This window comes from Hylobates moloch, unplaced genomic scaffold (genome assembly GCF_009828535.3).
Source record: "Hylobates moloch isolate HMO894 unplaced genomic scaffold, HMol_V3 SCAFFOLD_7, whole genome shotgun sequence".
NCBI classification, from domain to species: domain Eukaryota; kingdom Metazoa; phylum Chordata; class Mammalia; order Primates; family Hylobatidae; genus Hylobates; species Hylobates moloch.
This window is the reverse complement of record NW_026652282.1, coordinates 56,578,259-56,594,098: the sequence shown is the minus strand read 5'-3', so window position 1 is coordinate 56,594,098 and position 15,840 is coordinate 56,578,259. Positions and strand designations below refer to the sequence as shown.

At 51.5% G+C, this 15,840-nt stretch overlaps 1 long non-coding RNA gene across 1 annotated transcript in view; it reads right to left on the bottom strand.

Moving 5' to 3' along the window:
- Positions 1 to 10,675: 10,675 nt before the first annotated feature.
- The window catches only part of LOC116811324 (uncharacterized), a 30,545-nt gene continuing 25,380 nt past the window's right edge, over positions 10,676 to 15,840 (bottom strand). The window contains exons 4-5 of the long non-coding RNA XR_004370454.1: positions 15,574 to 15,710; positions 10,676 to 12,345 (exon numbers count right to left, since the gene is read on the bottom strand). This is a non-coding gene — a long non-coding RNA (uncharacterized LOC116811324). The remainder of the gene's footprint in view (positions 12,346 to 15,573; positions 15,711 to 15,840) is intronic.

Genomic DNA, 15,840 nt, shown 5'->3' with positions numbered 1-15,840 from the left:
TTAGTAGAGACGGGGTTTCACCGTGTTAGCCAGGATGGTCTCGATCTGCTGACCTTGTGATCCACCCGCTTCGGCCTCCCAAAGTGCTGGGATTACAGGCGTGAGTCACTGTGCCCGGCCGGTGGTGAGCTCTTATTATGAATTTGATAAATAGTGATTCATGCCACCTGTGAGCCCTGGGCTTGGCTTGCTCATCTGTGGTTCAGAGGTTGGTGCCCTACCCTGTGAGGCCGGCTATGCTGAGGGAAAGAAGAAGGGGCTCCACCTGGACACCAGGCTCTGGTCTGTGGAAGAACCAGAGGCCTGATGTGTGGGCCGCAGAGTCTGGGGGCCTGTGTGGGAGGGTCCCTGGGATGGCGCTGGCCCTTGGAGTCTAGGGAAGTAGGGCTCCCTTTGGGCCTCCTGGAAAGATGCAGCAGCCCCCGGAGTGCTTGTGTAGTGAGGGGCATCCCAGTCAGCTCCTGGGGGCCCACTGTCAAACTCAAGCTCCTCTAGTAGAGTCAGTCAGAAGGCCAGAGAAGAGGTCCCACCCAAACTCTACAACAGTCACCTCCAACTCCAACTGTACCAGGCAACCCATTTAGGGAACGAGAGAAAAATTATCACAATGTATGTTTTATTTATTTTTACCTAACCTTTTAACAGTTTTGACGTTCAGCATGTCATTTGTGATATACCTAATCAATTAGCAAAGTAATGCATGTATAATAATAGCAACACATGTACACTTACTGTGTCCCAGACACCACACGAATTAACTCACAAGATCCTCACAACACCTTATGGCCGTAAGTAGTATTACCAGCTCCACTTTCCATAGCATGTGGAAAGCGATGGAGTCACCTGCCCAAGCGAAAACTCAGCATGCAAACTCACACAGGCCAGGCCCAAAGTCTGTGTTCTTAATCACTATTATGTATAAACAAATTTCTGTGAATATGTTGAGTTGGTGTGCTCAAAATGCTTTAGTGATAAGAGTTCATGATTTTAAAAGTTTGGTGACTGTTGCCCTGTCACCAAACTCCAGGGCAGCAGCTCCAGAAGGATCCTTAAAGATGCTCATGGTGTGGACGGAAATACTAAAGCACGGCGAAGGACAGGACTTTGTCCTAGATCACACAGCAAGTACATGACAACACCGGGCCACTAATCTGGATGTTCTGCCCCCCCATAATAAAAATTAACAAGTGCTCCGTTGCTGCTACGTTCCCTGTCTCCCACCCTCCCCTCCCCCACACTTCCCCTCCCAGACACTTCCCCAGAATTCTCTTCCTGCTTCTCCTGTCTTCCTAACCCCCAAATGCAGGCAGAGCAGCTGCTTCTGGCTTGCAAGGATGGCTTTCCGGACTTTGGCCAGGATCCTCCCAGTAACCCCTTGGCCCAAGCCCGGGACGGCCACTGTCCTGTGGGAAAGGAGGCCGGGAAGTCAGGCCTTGAACAACTGGCATGAAGGTGGGCAATGGCCATGGACAGAGGCAGCTGAGGAAGCAGGGGCTCTAAACCTCCAGGATCTCCATCCTGGAGATCACGTTCAGAAGTGGAGAGAGAGATGCACAGAGAATAGATAGACATAGAGCAAAGAGATGCATAAATAGACCTATAGTTACTTAGATATAGAGGCATTTAGATATATAGATAGATATAGAGATACAGAGCTATGGAAATTTATAAATGCATAGATAGTTACATAGTCATAGAGATTACAACATAGATACATGCAAATTCTTCAGATTAGAAACATAGAAACATTCTTACGTAAAAGCCTTGTTAGAAAGGCTTGGCTGTGTAAAGTAACACAGGATTTTCTCCTTTGGGCTGGAAAGATGTGTCACCCAGTACACAGGGAATCACAGAATCAACTCCTCTCTTAGGCTCTGAAGCTGTCTAGTCTCATTTCCATGCAATACTAGGCCCTCCCACTCCACCACCAGGCGGTCAGCCAGCCTCTCTTACTCCATCCCTCTGTGAAGAGCCCTGATGACTATCAAGTCCTTCCCTGGATTGAGCTGAGTACTACCTCTGTGTGGCTGCCACCTGTGGATCACAGCTCTGTACCCTGGGGCCACCAGACCCTAGTCTGCCCTCTCTACCCAGTGGCGGCTCTTTAGATGTATGAGGTCAGAGACCATCTCCCCTAGAGCCTTCTCTTGGCTTTTCCCACCTGGGCGCCTCTGGGGCCCCATTGAAAGCCTCTCTTTGCCCAAAGGCACAGCTGAGGAGAAGCCTGGTGGCCCAGGCCAGGCATGTTCCAAGGCCTTGACCAATGCAACTGGCACAGCTGCCCTTGGGGGCCACTCCTTCACTTTTGAAGCAACATACAGGGTTAGGGGTCAGCTATGATCTTCAGAAACCTCAATGCCGCTGGGCTGGAGACAAAGGAGAATGAAGTCCAGGGAACAGTTCTCTGTCTCCAACTTTGTCCCTGCCTCTGGTTCGACGTCTCTTGCCCTTTTTCTATTTATCTATCTCCCTTTCTCTGTCATTGCTCTTGCGCTGCCCCCCACCCCACACTTTTCTTTTCTCCTTGTCTCTTTCCTCCTCTCTTTCCCTCCACCCCAAAGCCATGACTTGAATTTGCTCTTGGCCTTTTTGTTTGTCTTTAACTTCAGTAACTTGCATAGATATTCTGTTGAGGGGAGCTGACCAGAGGTCAACATCCCATGGGGCTGTAGCAATTGCAACAAACAAACACAGAGAAGGACATGGGGATAGAATAGTCCCATCCTCCTTTCACTGGCCCTATTACAGCATCCCTCATGGTTGTCCATCCAGCCTCTACTTCCAAACCTCTGGGGACGGGGATATCGATAGGCCCTGACTCAGCCGTCCCCTTGCAGAACAGCTCAAACTGACAGGAGGTCTTTTCTGGAAGTGGACTAAAATCACTATTTCTGTGGCTTCCACCCACAGGTCTTAACTGTGGTCCTTGGGATCATCCAGGTCACCCCAGCTCCCTCTGCCCTTTGGCAGTCCTTCAGAGGTCTCCCCGAAGAATTAAGGTCCTTTTCTGCCTGCATTCTCTCAATGTGGGCTCTCAGGAGAGAATGAGAGGCCCTCCAACCCATCATAGTTGCACTGCATCCTGGGAGAGGGCATCCCCATCCCAAACCAAATTGGGGAGGGAGTTAGCAGGAGCATCAGAAATATTCCAGGGAAGGGCTACTGGTCAGAAATGATGTCCCACCGGGTCATGTCCCACCTCACCTCAGTCTGAGATAAGGTGGGGGAATGGAAACTGGCCCAGCCTGAGGACATAGGGAAAGTATGCAGGCAGCTGGAAAGAAGGCCAGGGCAGGAGGCAGGCTGGCCCGTCCCTGCCTGAGACCCAAAGCCCTTGACAGGAGACCTCAGGTGCCCAGGGAACCGGGCAGCCAAGAGCTAGAGAGCAGAGAGGACTGCTCTGGGGGCACATTCAGGACTGGATGCCCTGTAAGAAGAGAGGCACAGAACATTGAGTCAGCCCCTTCAGCCCAGCCCCAGGAGTAGCAAGAGTGCTTTTCAGCCACATACTTCCTAGCGAGCAGGCACGAAGTCTTGAGATCCTGCCAGCCTGGGCTCTTCAGCTTGCACCAAACTAGGAAGGGGCCCAGCCTAGCCTGGCCAGACCAGTTCTGCATCTACCCCTCAACTTCTATCAGAGCTGCACCCTTGCAACTCCCAGCAGATTCCACCCAGGCACTGGCCTCAGGTGCTTCCAAACTCCTTGGGGTGGCAGGGGTCTCTCTATGCTTCAAGCCCTCAAGGGGAGATTTCTGGTCTCCCTGGAATGATTCCCAGAAGCCAACCAGGATCCTTCATGCTTCAGCTGTTGCTCTGGCCCTACCCTCAGTGGATTTTGCTGTTTGTTGCACGTTTAGTGAGTGCCTTACTTCTCTGTGCCAGGCCCTGTGCTAAGCTTTTTGCATACATATCACAGATGAAAGAGTTAACACCATGTGCCCCACCATAAGTCCTGCCCCCTCTCTGGCATCCCTCTATACCTCTCAGGCAGCAGGAATCATATTCCCTAAGGCAGCACTTGGCAGAAAGGGGCCTGCTCTGCCCAGCTGACCACATGTCCCTTTGCTTTCCCTCCCCTCTTGGTTCCTCAAGCAAGTGTCAGGAAACAGGATCCAAGGAGAAAACAGGCACCTGTTCCTGAAGTTCCTGACAGGACCCCTCTTCCCTGCCCCAGCCTCTGGGCCTCCTGGTGCCCCTAGGGCCTGATGGGAAAGAAAGGCCTCAAAGGCATTGGGAACCTCCTCCTAGTTTCTATTTGGCCTGCCACATTTGGTCAACCCTGTTGTCAAAGAGAAGATATGCAATAGAATATAGCAGTTAATAGCACAGACACCAGAACCAGATGGCCCAGGCTGGGCCACATAATAGATTTGCAAGTCTCAGTTTTTCCCATCTATAAAATGGGCATCATAATTGTATCTACTTCATTGGGTTGTTTTGAGGGTTGAGTTAATATATGTAAAATATTCAGAATAGCATCTGAGGTGTAGTAAATAAACAAATAATTGTTAAATAAATTCAGCCCCTGTCCCCTAGGATCTCCCCAACTCCTATCCTCCGAGTTGCCCCAGTTTTTGCTCTATCTCATTAATCTCCCTGGACAAGTATAGGAACGCTGCCCATGCTTCTTACCCTGGGCCCCTCTATCACTGTCCCTTAGTCCCCTGAGGCTAGACCCTAGCGCAGGTGCTCAGCTACCCTCTGGAGATGCTGAAAGGCCTGCATGGGAATGAGTCTTCCTCTACCTGCAGCTCAGTGGGGGCTTCCCCTGGGAGGCCTCTTGCCTCTGTCTCCCCGGAGTGGGGCAGCTGCTCTGCCTCTTTAAGGCCCTAACTAGGTCATGGCCTAGCTGAACACCCCCTCACATTCCCCTCACACTAAACAATCTGATCTGATCGCTGGTGATGAGGTCAATTTCACATGGCTTTGTTCCTGCAGTGAGCTTGTCACGACCAATCATTTCCGAGCGAGGAGCCCATAATCCCGTGCTGGCTCTCTCACCCCCAGAGGCCATGGCCCCTTTCTTGCTCACCAATGTGAGGTCCCCAAAGGCCGGCTCAGCACGAGTTTCCTCATGGCCTCTGTGTGCCCTCCTGCTCTTCCTGGCTTGAGTAGGAGAGGGTCTGGGTTGGGGTCAATGATGGGGCTGCCAAGAGGGGGCATAGCGGGTGCCAGGTAATCTGGGGAGAAGCCAGCCTCCAGGGATGGAGGTGGGTGGCTGAGGCAAGAGAACGGTAGTGGCCTCCATTCCTGGGCCCTTGATCCACGCAGCTTGGGGAATGAGTCCTTACTCTGGGGTGACCCAGGATGGAACCTCTGTCCTGGGAACAGGGAGCAAGGGTCAGGGGCTTGTAAGAGATGCTGAACATAGACACCCCCCCACCAATCCCTCTTGCGTGGCCCTTGCATAGAATAGTGGAAGCTAGTGGGGGGCACATGGGCTCACATGCCAGGTACCTGCGGGCTGCCGTGTGGTCACGACGAGAGGCAAAGGCACACTTCTGGGAGTGAAGACGAGGATTTCATTTCTGGTGCCACTGTTAAGTAGCTGTGTGCTCTTGGCCAAGTCCCTTTTTCCTGAGCCTGAGATTCTCCAGATGTACCGTAAGAGTGCTGCGCCGAGAGCAAGCCATTGCTTCCTTTTGGTTTGAAGTATTCTTGAGGCTTTGTGGCAGGAGAGTTGGGATGTGGCGAGGAAAGGCATGGGATGGATATTTTGCTCCCTCTCTGTTTCCCCAGAGGGGCTTGGGCCCCACAGAGTGAGTGTCAGTTATGTTTGTTTTTGGTGGGGATAAAAAACATCATGCCAGAGGAAATGAGCTTTTCTTCCTGCTTCTGCATCCTTCTTGCAGGACAGGACTCATCCCATCTGCCTGAGCCCCGAGGAATGGACAGCGAGAACAAGGGAGAGCATGTGCCTGACAGGGCCCTGCCTAGGGGTGCTGGCTTCTGAGTGGGGAACTGGGTGGGGAAGGGAGCACCAGGGCAGCGGGGGCAGCTTGCTGGGCATCTAGGCCACAGGTGAGTCCTGCTGCTAAGAGAGAAGAGGGAAGGGAGTGTGCCAGACGCTAGACGGGGAGCTTTTGCTATCTCATCCCATCTCATTTAGCCCTCACATTGCCATAGTGACAATGGGCTGTCCCTGCATTTTACAGATGAAGACATGAAGGCTGGTCTCAGGAGTGAGGGAGGAGAATCAGATGGGCTGAACAGGGCTCCAGGCCGGGTTTAGAACATAGCAGTGGCAAGAAACTCCTCTTCAGAGAGCTGATGTCGGGGAAAGCAGGACCTAGCCCAGGCCCCAGTCACGGTGTCATGGAAAGCATGTAAGCTTTGGAATCACACAGACCTGGCTCCTAGTCCTAGTCTGACACTTTGCTGTGTGACTTTGGGCAAGCCACTTGCCTGTCTGAGCCTAAATTTCCTCCTCAGTTCAGTGGAGGTAAATGAGCTTGACTTCACAGGGCAGTTGGGAGGATTCAGTGAGATGACAGATGCACATATAATAGATGCCAAGTAAGCATTCTTTGTTCTCTCTTTTTTCTTTTTTTTTTGAGGCAGGGCCTCACTCTGTCACCCAGACTGGAGTGCAGTACTCCCATCTCGGCTCACTGTAACCTCTGCTGCTCAGGTGGTCCTCCCGCCTAAGCCTCCCGAGTAGCTGGGACTACAAGCACACACCACCATGCCCACTAATTTTTGTATTTTTGGTAGAGACGGGATTTCGCCATGTTGTCTGGGCTGGTCTGAACTCCTGACCTTAAGTGATCCACCCACTTCAGTCTCCCAAGGTGCTGAGACTACAGGTGTGAGCCACCGTGCCCAGTGTAAGTATTCTTTCTTTACCTGTAAATAAATCACAGACCCAATCTTTTCCCCACACCTCCACTGCAGCCATCCTTGTCCAGGTCACTCTCACCTCTGGCCTGGATCAGCAACCTTTTCTCAGCTTCCCTGCTTCTAGGCTTGTCCCTTCCCAACTGTTAGTCACACAAAAGCTGAATGATTTGTGACAGTCCTAAGTCTGTCACGTTACTCCCCTCCTCACAACCCTCCCAAGGCTTCTGATGTCACTCAGAGGAAAACGTGAAGTCCTTATCCGTGGCCTACAAGGCTCTCCAGAGTGGCCCCTGCTGATACCACTGGCCTCATCTGGGATCACTTTCCCCTTACTCACTCTGTTCCAATTACACTCATCTCTTCTGTGCCCCGAACCTACAAGCTGGTTCCTGCCTCAGGGCCTTTGCATTGCTGTTCCCTCTGTCTGGAACACACTTGCTCCACTTCTCATGGCCAGGTCCTTCATGTCATACAGATTTGAGCTCAGATGTCAATTCCTTACAGGATCTTTCCTTTCTAAAAGTTTCTTGGTTCCAAGTCCTCATCATTTGAGAATTCTTCCTGTTGTCTTACCTGCATCTATGCTGTAGTCATTTATCCTCACTCCCGTGACTTCTGTCCTCATAAGATGTCCCTTTAAGAACTCATTACTCGGCCGAGTGTGCTGGCTCACACCTGTAATTCCTGCACTTTGGGAGGCTGAGGTGGGTGGATCACCTGAGGTCAGGAGTTCAAGACCAGCCTGGCCAACATGGTGAAACCCTGTCTCTACCAAAAATACAACAAATTAGCTGGGCATGGTAGCAGGCGCCTGTAATCCCAGCTACTCGGGAGGCTGAGGCAGGAGAATCACTTGAACCTGGGAGGCGGAGGTTGCAGTGAGTGGAGATCACACCATTGCACTCCAGCCTGGGCGACAGAGCAAGACCCTGTCACAAAAAACAAACAACAACAAAAAAAGAACTCATTACTCAACTTTGAGGCCCTCAACACTTAGGAATCTACTTGGACTCTACTGGATAAGGCCCCCAGATACATTGTGAGCTCCCTGGGGGGCCTGGTGGGGAAGGGAAATGGTGGTTTGTTTGGGTCCCGACTAGTGTTCACATGCTATCATTTACTTCTTGAGACAGCCACGTAAGGTAGGGATTCCTATCCCATTGTACAATGAAGAAACTGAGAGTCAGAACAGGTGACTTGGCCAAGATCACATCGCTGGTTGCATGGTGGTCTTCTGATTCCGGGGCCAGTTTTCTGTCCACCACATTAAAACAGATCCCTTGCCACTTACACAGCAGAAGTATTTCCAGGGGTCCCACAATAACCTTCTCTGAGTGCTTGCTGAATACCTTTAAAGTCACATCTTAGCTTTAAGAGGCTCCACCCTCCCTCAACCCCTTGCTTCCATTTCTTCCACTGAAAGGAGCCGCCAGCTGTGCTGGCCCATGTCTGCTTGGCCTTGGGGGAAGAGATTCCACCTGCCTCACTGTCCCCGATACTGACCACCCTGATCCTACTGCCCAAAATGCCCCAGGGCATCTCCTCTGAGCTAGGTGCTCCAGGCTAGCCACAGGGGACCACAGAGAGCATAGACCCACAGCACACCCTGATACCAGGAGAGGGTGACACACTAAGCCCCTGGGAGTGCAGATCTTGGAGATCATTGCCTTTGCAGAGTAGGTCAGTATTTGGACTGGGACCTGTATGATGAGTAGGCACCTATTACATGGAGATGGAGCAGAGGCTGAGGGACCAGCACAGGCAAAGGCCTGGAGGTGGGAAGAACAGAGTAAGCAACTGAGTGTGGCAGGAGCTCAGGGTGCGTGAAGAGAACAACCAGAGCTGAGGAAGGAGAGGACAATTAGGGTCAGGCCTCCTCTCAGCACCCCAGCCACCTTGGGCTGTTGCCAGCCAGCTATCCTGCCCAGTTCCCCATGGACAAAGTGGGCAGGCAGGCCTGCTGGGCCACTGTGTGCCAAGTCATGACAGCTAAACTTATGAGAGCCAGGACCCAGGGGCTGCTGGCTGTAAGGCTTTGGGGGATTTGGACCTGCACATTTTGACAGACAAAAGATCCTGCTGCGGTGGGAAGGGCCAGCACCTGAGGATCAGCTTGAGTCTTGGCACTTGGGCCAGGAAGAGGTGGAGGTGTGACCCTTGTCGAAAGTAGACAGCTCTCACCCTTAGCAAGAGACAACTCCCACTGTTAAGGCCCACCGCAGCCTGATAAATGAGAAAGCAACGTCTGCACTTGGGGAGACGCGAGTGACATAGGAGGAAGGTGAGACCAGTGAGGGTAGGCCACATGAACCAGGAGCCAAACTCCTTACTAACCGTCCTCTGTGCCCATGGTGGACCAGAGAGAGGAAAGGGACCCTAGGATTCAGAATGTCTTGAGCACCTACCATAGACCAGGCTGGGAGCTTTACATATACATTCTCACAGAATTCTTATGACAGCACTGTGGTCTCGGTGTTGTTCTCCCCATTGTACAGAAGGAAAAACAAGGTACAGAATGAGCAAGAGTCCTGCCTGAGGCCACTCAGCAAGTCAGTGGGGGCAGTAAGGCTTCAGTTCAGGCTTGGGGCTCCCTGCCTAGTGCTCTTCTTCCCACAGCCCCTGGCACGGGAGTCCTCAAATCTCCCAACATCCTTCAAGATGCCAGCTTGTCTAGCCCTGTATTTGTGCAGAGAGGGGCAGAAGTTTGGCCAGGAACATACAGCTGGCTGAGAAGAAGAGGCCCCGAGGTCCCCTACCCAGCCTGTGGCAGCTGGAGGGAGACGGTGAGTCGTGGAGCAGGGAGGGAGGGTGGGCTTGCTCACCTGAAACATTTCAATTACATTCTCATAAAGTATAAATGTATGACTATAAAGAAAGACTTGCTCACACATGCTTTTGGCAGCCTCCGTGCAAAAAGATAGCACAGAGCTCAGAAGATCTAATTGCTTATGTAATCTCTGTTGAATTTGGTCTATCGGGAAATATCTCTTGGAAGTGTTTATCACATCCCATGTTATAAATAGCCAAGCTCGACTCTCCTCCATGCCTTCCTGAGGCTGCCTGGGAGCTGGGCTGGCAGACGTCAGGAGGGAGGAGACAGGCCCTCTGGGGAGGTAGGGGCACCTGCCCTGGCAGGGCAGCTCTTGGAGGCAAGCAGGGAGGGCACTGGCCTTCAGTGTGCACAGAATCAGAGCCAGCTACTGTTTTGCCCAATCCCTGCCTCATCCCGAGGAGGGGGGTCTTGGCATTTCCATGCCCCCCTGGCATCCCTTCATTTAAAAGCAGCAGCCCTCCTCTTGCCTATGAACATCTAGCTTAAAGAAGAAATGCGACAACAAGGGAAAGCCGGAAAATGAGAAAATATCCTTGGAAATTACACCAATATTATCATCCCCATTTTGCTGATGGGGAGACTGAGGCTCAGGGAGGCAGCAGGCACCAGTATGCAGTGGTGCTAGAACCAGGTCTGTCTGACCCCACATCTTGGCTTTTTGCAGCATGACCAAGGGCCACCCTGCTGGCGATGCAGGGTTCTGCTCATTTTCCCCTGGGAGGAACGTAAAGTGGCAACTTGGCAGGATGTGGCCTTTTCACATACACACCACCCCCCTTCACTTCTGCAGTCTCAGTGATCTCTGGCCACACCAGGCCTGATCTGCTCAATTGTCACAGCCCGGGGAGCCCTGTCTCTTCCAGGAAGCCTTGCCTAAGATTTATGGCCATCAGTTGCCTGGCCCACCTTGGTCGTGGTCCGGGCCCCTCACCTGCCTGTGGACCTCCATCATTACCTATCTCAGTTTCCTGTGGCTTCTGTAACAATGGACACAAACTTAGTGGCTGAAGAAAACAAAAATGTATTCTCTCACGGATCTGGAGGCTAGACGTCTAAAGCCAGTATCACTGGGCCAAAATCAAGGTGTTGATGGGGCCATGCTCCTTCCAGAGGCTCTAGGGGAGAATCTGGTCCTTGTCTTTTCCAGCTTCTGTGGCTGCCGGCATTCCTTGGCTTGTAGCCACTTCACTCCAATCTCTGCCTCTATGGTCACGTGGTCTTTTCTTTTCTTTTTCTGTCTATGTCAAGTCTCCTCTGCCTCCCTCGTATGTGATTGCATTTAGAAACCCTTAACTTGATCACATCTGCCAAGATCATTTTTCCAAATCAGGTAACTTTTACAGGTTCCAGGGATTAGGACCTGATATCTTTGGGGGATATTATTCAGCCTACTCTGTTGTCTTAAGGGCCTCCCTGGTCTTCCTTTTTGTGAGACTAGAAACTTCCAGAGGGCACAGGCAGTAGATGATGTCTCTGAATGTTCTCTGCATTATCCCCTATGTCACTTGGAGCCTCCAACAATCTTCAGGGAAGGTTGGCTGGCTGAGTGACTGGCATCTTGCCCCCTCTCCCATCGGTCAACCATCAACTTCTAGATGTACTTGGTGTTTCCTTCAGGCTCCTGGGGCCACATGGCAGCATAGAGGAGGCTGATTTCTGACCTCCAGGCATCTGTCAAGGTCTCCGGATGAATTTGCAGACAAATGCCTCATGGCACATGTGCGGACGTGGCTGCTCACTGATCAAATATGGAGGCTGGGTCCAACTGTGGGCAGGAGGAGCACATCTCATTGGCTTTCAGAGTCTGTTTTCAAAAACATTCCCATTCCTGACAGACTAGGAGGGGCTGAAGCTTACAAAGTAAATATGACGGGGAGAAATGTTAGGTCTTGCTCTTGAATCCAGTCCTCAAATGTAGGCTGGCAAGGGGGAACCAGGTGAGAGGGCAAGGAGCAGAGCTGAGGAGGTGACTGTCATATGCATGGTCTGACCAAATACATCCGTGGAACCTTCAGCTGCATCTGTAGGCAGTATAGAAGTGAAGTTTCAAGAACAAGGAGGTGACAGACTGCCCTGGAATATGGTGTCAGCTCTGTGTGCCACATATTAAGGGTACCAGAGTCACACTGGAGCATGACCAGGGAGGCAAAAGCATGCCGTGGAGAAAGCGGGGGCCCTGGTCTCATGAGGAACAGTTGAAGGAAGTGGAGTTGTTTTGCTTGGAGAAGACTCAGGGGTTATGGCTATGGTGATGCTTCAGACCTCTAAGAGGCTGTTGGAGGGCAGAGGGAGAAGACAGAGCTTAGGTGGTGCCCAGAGGCAGCACTGTGACCAATGGATGGAAGCCACAAAGAGACAGAGTTCAGCCCAAAAGCTGGAGAAAGCAACTTTTGGGCCGGGCACTGTGGCTCACGCCTGTAATCCCAGCACTTTGAGAGGCTGAGGCAGGTGGATCACCTGAGGTCAGGAGTTTGAGACCAGCCTGACCAATATGGTGAAACCCCGTCTCTACTAAAAATACAAAAATTAGCCTGGTGTGGTGGCATGCCTCTGTAGTCCCAGCTACTCAGGAGGCTGAGACAGAAGAATTGCTTGAACCCAGGAGGCGGAGGTTGTAGTGAGCCGAGATTGTGCCACTGCGCTCCAGCCTGGGCAACAGAGTGAGACTCCATCTCAAAAAGATAAAAAAAAAAAAAAAAAAAAAAGGAAGCAACTTCTTAGAGTTAGGCCTGTCCTGAAATGATCTCTGTCCTGAGAGGGAATGAGCTCCCTGCTTCGGGAAGTGGGAAAGGAGAGGCTGGGCAAGCATTTGGCTGAAACATGGTAGACGGGACTTGAACATCTGAATGGGGATTTGACCAGAGCAGGCAGCTCTCTGGAAGCTTGGGATGGCCTTCTGCCCATAGAGCCTCTCACTTCTTCTTGATGCCTCCTCTGGGAGGCCTTTCCTTACTCTCCCTGCTGGTCCCCTCACCCCACCCTCCACAGACATAATTCTCCCTCCTCAGAAGACCGAAAGCACTGACCACATTGTATCCAAGAAAATTCTGTAGGCTTTGTCTCCTGCTTGAGACTGAAGTCCTCTAGAACAGAGAGAGGACTTCTTCAGCTGTGGATCCACTCTTTACCTTTCCCCACACAGTGCCCGGTGTCTGGGCCACAGGAGCCACCAGAGAAGAAAGAGAAGAGTGCTAAGGCACAGCGGGCAGGGAGAGGGCTCACTCGCCAGCCAGGAGTCTTTAGAAACTGCACACTGACACAGATTCATATACAGTGGAAGTGCGTCCTAGTTGAAGGTGGGGTGAGTGAAGGTGACCTCTCAGAGTTCTTTCAGGCCTCACAACGCTCTCATGAATGCCAACCCAGGTTCCTGGCCTTTCCTTTTCTTCTTTGCATCATTCTGAGAGAGTTCCCCCAGCCCAGTCTTCTGTTCCCAAGGGGCTTTTCCTCCCTACTGGCCCCTCTGGCTCACTCCAAGCTCCCTCCAGATGGGCCCCATCGTCCTTGAAATCCCCGGCTGGACCCACCAGCTGGACCTTCTCAAGAGTGAGGCCCGAGGAAGGTCCAGAGCCCACCCAGCAGGCTAGAGGGAGAACAGCTGCCTTTGGGGTAAGAGGGGTGTGGGGTGAGGTTCCCCCATGAGCAATCTGTGTTGGAAATGGATAAGCTCAGTATAGGAATGGAGGTGGGGGTGGCTTTTTTGGTCACCAAAAAACATGCCAGGCCCAAGGTGATCATTCTCTTCTGCAGCTCTGTTGATTAGCTCCATGCCCACTTAAACATTTCATGCATGCGATGGTCCACATGCATGCCCTGAAGCCTGAGGGTCTGTTTTGGGGGTCTGACCTTTGGCAGGCCCTGCCCCTCCCTCACCCTGGCCCTCACTCAGGCATCCCTTCAAAAATGTTAGCAGTGCCTGTTTATGTAGCGAGTGACACTGGACTAGACAGAACCCAGCATCACTATCTGTCCTTATGTGTAGATATTATTGGTTTGCTTACTTGTTCACTGACTGCCCCCTGGACTGGAAGCTTCCTGGAGGCAGCGTTCTCTGTTTCGCTCATCACTGTACTCCTAGTGCCCAACTCAGTGCCCCACACAAAATAAGCATTCAATCAATATTTGCTAAATCAGCAGATGAATAGTAAAAGCTACAAATAGCCATTCCGAAAATGTCACATCCCCCTATGGTTTTGCCTACAATTCCAGGGGAATCTCAGACCCCAGAAACCTGTCTCTCAGACACCCAACAGATCCATGGTCCCGTTAGGAGACCGAGGAAAGACCCAAGAGAGTAGCACATGTTTATCGTCTTATGCACTGTGTGAAAACAGGTTGTTATGGGCCTAGTCAGGAAAAGGAATGGGCATAATCAGGGAGCCAGAAGGTGTGAGGATGTCTCTAGGCTTGGCTGGGACACAGCAGCCCTGAACCACAGAGCTGCCAGAAGCAACAGGCTCTCTCCGCTGAGGCTGAGGGCTTACCTCATGGTAAGAAGCCAGTGAGAACACAGGGGCTTCTTGCTGGCTTGCTGTCCTGCCCCCAGTGCATAAAATGGGTCCTTGGGTTGAGACCTCAGCATCTTGGGCTTTGGGCCAGTGACATTCAGTGGCCCTGAGTCTGTAACCTTGGAGGATTCCTGAGCATACAGAGATGAGGAATAGCTCCTGGGTCATGGGCCATCCCTTGGCGAATCCAGGCCAGGGCCTTCCTCTACCCTCTGCATGCCCTTACACCCACCCCAACAGCTCTCAGTCCTCACCAGCTTCAACAGGGATCCAGGTCCTTGCCCTGCCTGTTTACCAGGCCTGTGGTGGGCAGGCAAGTGCTTTGGATATGTTACAGAGCTGTGCCCAGAGAGTGATTTTTGCTATCACTTCAGGTGCTGTGTTGCAGTCCTCTCTCTGTGGGGGGACAGACATCCTCTGGGGTCTGCCACACCACAGGGAGGCTGTTTGCAAGAATGGAAAAAAATAGGGGTTGGGAGTCAGCCTGGTCTGAGTTCAAAGCCTGTCTCTTCCAAGCTGTGTAACTTTGGGAAAGTCACTTGATTTATCTGAGCCTCAGTTTTCTTATCTGTAAAATAGGGATGAAAATACATACCCTTCAGGGCTGATGCAAGGATTCAAGGAGATAACGCATATGGAGCACTTCCACAGGACCTGCCGCTTACTGGGTTTTCAATAGACAGTGGCTGTCTTTGGTAGTTAATATTGGCGAGGGCTACTATAGAAAGTGTGGTCCCTGGACCAGCAGTGTCATTACTACCTGGGAGCTCATTAGCAGTGCAGGGTCTCTAGCCCCACCCTAGATCTGCTGAATCAGAACCTGCATTTTAATGAGATCCCCAGGTGAGTCCTAGGCACGAGAAAATTGGAGAAGAGGAGGCTAGTTCACAGCCTTTAGGCTGGCAATCATATATGAGGAATATCCACTTCTGGAAGCCTATCCAGGAAATAGCTTCATACATCCTTAAGTTAAAATGGTAGTAGTAGTGAGTGCAGTAGTAGGGTTGGGAGCAGTAGTAATAGTGGTAATAAATACTGAACATTTACTATGTACCAGACACTATTTGGGGTGCATCACAGCAACCCCATGAATCAGTACTGTAACTGCTGATATTTTACCAGCAGGAAAGCAAGGCACGGAAAAGTTAAGTCACTGTGAAAGTTGGGGTTAGTGACAGAACCACAGCACAAATCCAGAGCACCTGCCTCCAGAGCTCACTCACTGAGGGCAGGCACAGAAGAAACTGCATTTCACGGGCTGGGTGCAGTGGCTCACGCCTGGAATCCCAGCACTTTGGGAGGCTGAGGCAGGTAGATCGCTTGAGGCCAGGAGTTCAAGACCAGTCTGGGCAACATGGTAAAACCCCGTCTACTAAAAATACAAAAAGTTACCTGGCTGTGGTGGTGTGTGCCTGTAGTCCCGATAATTGGGAGGCTGAGGTGGGAGGATCACTTGAGCTTGGGAGGTCAACGATGCAATGAGCCAAGATAGCACCATTCCACTCCACTCGGGGTAATAGAGCAAGACCCTGTCTCAAAAAAGGAAGGAAGGAAGGAAGGAAGGAAGGAAGGGGAGAAAGAGAGGGTAAGAGAAAAAAGAAGAAGAAAGAAGAAAGAAAGAAAGAAAGAAAGAAAGAAAGAAAGAAAGAAAGAAAGAAA